The sequence below is a fragment of the Thamnophis sirtalis genome, unplaced genomic scaffold (assembly GCF_051295495.1).
Source record: "Thamnophis sirtalis isolate CommonGarterSnake01/CBP01778 unplaced genomic scaffold, rThaSir2_p1.2 scaffold_13, whole genome shotgun sequence".
NCBI lineage: Eukaryota > Metazoa > Chordata > Lepidosauria > Squamata > Natricidae > Thamnophis > Thamnophis sirtalis.
Window position 1 is genome coordinate 3339547 of NW_028261393.1, and position 5550 is coordinate 3345096.

The window sequence follows — 5550 nt, forward strand, 5'->3', positions numbered from 1 at the left end:
AGGAGAGAGAAAGGCTGGTCAGTTGGAGACAAGCCAACATCGGCTTCACCTGTCGATGGTCAAGAGAGCATAGTGAAGTATATTTTAAACTGTTTTTGTTAAAGATTTATACCTTGTATTGGTTCTGGGAAGTTGGGGGGGGAAGGTTGGGGGGGTTGGGGGGAGGGAGCGGAGTTTACTAAGTTGGAGGAGGGGTGTTGGATTTTAAGGTATTATGATTGTACATGTATACTGCTATTTTTTTCTTTTTTATGTATATTGAAATGGAATTATAAATACCATCAACACAAAAGGGAGTTTGCTCAGAAGCTGAAATACACCAAGTGAATTAGAGAGGAAGAGTGGGAAGCAGAGGAGAGAAGAAAGATAGGAAGAGAGGGACAGGAGAGAGGGTGAAGGGGGAAGATGAGGTGTATAAGGAGGAGTGGTAAGGAGAGAGAGAAGAAGGAGAAAGGAAGGAGAAGTAGAGTAGAAAATGATGGTAGGAGTGGCTTGCCGGCCATGTATTCTCTCTCTCTCTCTCTCTCTCTCTCTCTCTCTCTCCTTCCTTTTGTCTTTCTGTCCCTTTTTCCTTTTTTCCTTTCATCTCTCTCTCACTTTTCTTTCTTTTTTATTTATTTATTTCTTCCTTTCTTTCTCTTTCTCTTTCTCTGTGTGAGTCAGTCAGTCTGTCTGTCTGTCTGTCTGTGTGTGTGTGTGTGTCAGTGGTGGGTTTCAAAAAAATTTGGGACCTCTTCTGTAGGTGTGGCCTGCTTTCCGGGGTCCCACTGGTGGAACCTCTTCTAACCGGTTCGGTAGATTTGACGAACCGGTTCTACCAAACTGGTGCGAACTGGTAGGAACCCACCTCTGACCCAAACCCAGTAAACTCCCTTTGTGCTATTATGGTACAAGATCTGATGCGTTTGGGTGTGCGCCCAGGTTCCGCGACACGGGTACAAAAGAGAAAGGCCTTCCTTCCGAAAACTTTGGACAACGAGGCTTTCGTTACTCGGCCCTAGTAAAGGATCCTCCCGCTGGACAATTCGCTTGAAGCAAGTGCTTAAGTAGCGTTTCTCTAACTCAGCCACTTCAAAGTGTGTGGAACTTCAACCAGAGGTGGAATTCAGCCAGTTCACTCCAGTTTGGGCGAACCGGTAGCAGCGGCGTCTGCAGGAGGCCCCGCCCACCCACTCGGACGTAAGGTGCGAGCATGCGCAGAAGGCGGTGTTTCGTGCGCAGATGTGACGCATGTGCTCACATTTGCAAACCGGTACGGACGTTAAGTGAATCCCACCATTGACTTCAACTCTTAGAATTCTGGGAACTGAAGTGCACATATCTTGAAGCTGGTGAGGTTTAGTTCTGGATATCCCTCCCCTTTGGCTGCCTCCTCTTCCTCTAATCTCAGTGTTTCTCAACCTTGGCGACTTGAAGTCCACAGGACTTCAAGTCGCCAAGGTTGAGAAACACTGCTCTATCTCCCTTCTAACTGTTTCAGTGTTCATCATCAGAAGAACGGCACCTGTCACCCTAGAAAAATATTATTACAAACGGAAAAATAAATTCCCTCTTGTTTTCCCCCCACGAGAAGGGGGGCGGGGAAACCATCCACATGTGCTCATAATCTAAAGCAGGGCTGGCTGGGGAATTCTGGGAGTTGAAGTTCAGACAACTTCAAACTGCCAAAGTTGAGCAACAATGGCCTTGAGTTCCTTGGTCTCGGACCCTACCAAACCCTGAGTGGTGTCATCAGAAATCTACTCTTGGGCCATCCATCCTAGAAGACGTGAATAGACCTCTGGCTCAGAAGATCTGCGTCCCCCGTCCCCCCCCCAAAAAATGCCTCTGTTCTCTTTAATCTGCAGAAGTCAACAAATGCAAAATTGGGGTCTGTGAAGGATCTGCACCGAGTCTTCTAGGAAAGCAAAGCCATGGATGAGTTGCAGAAAATGTAGGCGCGTTAGCTTGGCTTGCTATCAAGTTCAGGACCTTAAGAGAACTCTCCATGGTCCTGAACAAAGCTTCATGTTTCTTCCCACCCCATCTAACCTCTGCGTAGAAAAGATGGGGGTGATATAGGGGTGAAATTCAGCCGGTTCTGACAGGTTCTGGAGAACCAGTAGCGGATATTTTGAGTAGTTCGGAGAACCAGCAAATACCACCTCTGGCTGGCCCCAGAGTGGAGAAGGAATGGAGATTTTACAGTATCCTTCCCCTGGAGTGGGCAGGAAATAGGGATTTTGCTGTATCCTTCCCCTGGAGTGGGGAGGGAATGGGGATTTTGCAGTATCCTTCCCCTGGAGTGGGGAGGGAATGGAGATTTTACAGTATCCTTCCCCTGGAGTGGGCAGGAAATAGGGATTTTGCTGTATCCTTCCCCTGGAGTGGGGAGGGAATGGAGATTTTGCAGCATCCTTCCCCTGGAGTGGGGAGGGAATGGAGATTTTGCAGTATCCTTCCCCTGGAGTGGGCAGGAAATAGGGATTTTGCTGTATCCTTCCCCTGGAGTGGGGAGGGAATGGAGATTTTGCTGTATCCTTCCCCCGGAGTGTGGAGGGAATGGAGATTTTGCTGTATCCTTCCCCCGGAGTGGGGAGGGAATGGAGATTTTGCTGTATCCTTCCCCTGGAGTGGGGAGGGAATGGAGATTTTGCAGTATCCTTCCCCTGGAGTGGGGAGGGAATGGAGATTTTGCTGTATCCTTCCCCTGGAGTGGGGAGGGAATGGAGATTTTGCAGTATCCTTCCCCTGGAGTGTGGAGGGAATGGAGATTTTGCTGTATCCTTCCCCTGGAGTGGGGAGGGAATGGAGATTTTGCTGTATCCTTCCCCTGGAGTAGGGAGGAAATGGAGATTTTGCAGTATCCTTCCCCTGGAGTGTGGAGGGAATGGAGATTTTGCTGTATCCTTCCCCTGGAGTGGGGAGGGAATGGAGATTTTGCTGTATCCTTCCCCTGGAGTAGGGAGGAAATGGAGATTTTGCAGTATCCTTCCCCTGGAGTGGGGAGGGAATGGAGATTTTGCTGTATCCTTCCCCTGGAGTAGGGAGGAAATGGAGATTTTGCTGTATCCTTCCCCTGGAGTGGGGAGGGAATGGAGATTTTGCTGTATCCTTCCCCTGGAGTGGGGAGGGAATGGAGATTTTGCAGTATCCTTCCCCTGGAGTGGGGAGGGAATGGAGATTTTGCAGTATCCTTCCCCTGGAGTGGGGAGGGAATGGGGATTTTGCAGTATCCTTCCCCTGCCACGCCCACCAAGTCACGCCCATAGAACCGGTAGTAGAAAAAAATTGAAATTCACCACTGGGGTGACACCTTCTACTCCAAGCCTAACCTCACAAAGCAAGCTTTCAAGGCGACCTGAACGTCTTACAATACAATACAATAGCAGTGTTGGAAGGGACCTTGGAGGTCTTCTAGTCCAACCCCTTGCCCAGGCAGGAAACCCTACACCATTTCAGACAGATGGCTATCCAACATCTTCTCCTCCCATCCTCAGAACATCTGTCAAGGGTTGACTTTCAAGTTCTTCCACCTCTCCTATTGGCATGCAAGCACGACAGGGGGATGGCCCTATCTCTAAAAATCAGCAGCTGACTAAATCAGGGGTGTCTCAACTTGGGAACTTTAAGACTGGTGGGAAAATGTTTTGAGGGGGGTGGGAAATATAGAAAAATATAGATTATTTTTCTCATGCAAACGATGGATGTGGTGTGGTTTCAAGGCAAGATTGTTTTTTTATTTTTAACTCTGAAAAAGGACGTGTTGTCGATAAAAAAGAGTGTTTCTACGGGGTGCATTTAGTGCATTTCTTTCGTTCACTCCTCTAATTTTGCATTGTCAAGAATCTTTTTCTTTCTTGCTTTTTTTTTCTTTTTCTTTCTTGCGTTTTTTTTTTAATATACCCTTGGTGTGCAAAACGACATGCCAGTTTTAAAACAAAACATCGTCCTGGTTTAAGGGAGGAGGGGAGAAAAAGGAATTTCGGATCGTTAAAAACAATGGTAAAACGGGGGAAACTTGAAGAGGTGGCGCAGTGGTTAGGGTGCAGTACTGCAGGCCACTTCAGCTGACTGTTATCTGCAGTTCAGCGGTTCTAATCTCACCGGCTCAAGGTTGACTCAGCCTTCCATCCTTCCGAGGTGGGTGAAATGAGGACCCAGACTGTGGGGGCGATATGCTGACTCTGTAAACCGCTTAGAGAGGGCTGAAAGCCCTATGAAGCGGTATATAAGTCTAACTGCTATTAAACTATAAGGAAATCCATAGCAAAGTTACATCATTTGATTTCAAGTAAAAAAAAGAAAAGAAAAGACTACTTGTAATAATAATAATAATAATAATAATAATAATAATTTTAAAAAAGGAACACATTTCGCGAGTACAAAAAGAAAAAGGAAGGAGTGTTTGCTGTTTAGTTCAGGTGTTTCAAAATGCTGCTGTAGGCCTTATGGGGGATCTGGGGAGATGACCGGCTGGGGAATTCTGGGAGTTGAAGTCCACAAGTCTTAAAGTTTCCCAAGTTGGGACAGCCCTGACCTAAATGTTCACCCAGATGCCACATTTGCCCCAAGGCAAAATCTTGACCCCGGAAAAAGAAATCTATGAACACTGGACCCCACCGGCTGCAGAGGTGAACAGATGTTGCTCCAGATGGCATACCTAAAATTATGGCTCCATTCCGGTGCATTCACGCCCCCCTGGGCAGAAATCCAGCCCGATTCCTTCCTCTTCTAGCATTCCTAATGCAGGGGAATCCATTCTTAGATCTTACTAAGCCTCGCTTTACACTGATTCAGACAACAATGGGATCACAACCCCCAAATCCCCCCATCCCTTGCACCAGGCCACGAGGGAGTGAGAACCTGAGCAAAGATTCACCCATCCCAGCTGCCACCTTGGTCAAACCTGCCCTCCTCCAGCTGTGGCTCCTAGGGAGAAAGGAAGGCGTCATTCAAGGAGGTGGGCATAAATAGAGGAGCAGAAGAAAGCATCCCGCCTTACATGAGGGACATCAACTGAGGGGAGTGTGCAATCTTCCCAGGAACATGGAGACCAAGAAGGACCATGGCTTCTTGAATCCCTTTGTCCAACAAAACAGAAGACTGGAAACCAGTAACTAGATCTGCTGTTTCCCAGTACCCATAAACGCAGCAGGAACCCTCAACTGAAGCTCTGAGGAGGAACACAACGGGGTTCCTTGGAAGGGCCCAAGGATCGCGTAGCAATTGGGGCAGGGGGTTTAACACAACCCTCTGGGTTCGCAACGCCTAGCCTCGGTGCTTAGGAGACCCCCCCACCCACAACATTGGAACGGACCAGGGTCCCTTTGCCAGAGGCCAGCAAGAAGGGAGAAGAAGTCTCTCCGTTGGACAACAAGAGTTGGCCAGCCATCAGAAGATGCCTGAAAAACGTAGTCGGTGAAAAAAAGAATGGGCAGGTAGAAGAGAGGGAAGGACGTCTTCCGTCTCGATCCGTCTCCCATCGTAGACGGCGGAAGGGTCTTTGTCTTCAGAAGAAGCTTGAAACTGTGGAGAAGGGGGCCCCAGGGGCCCCGGGAAGCTGCCTTG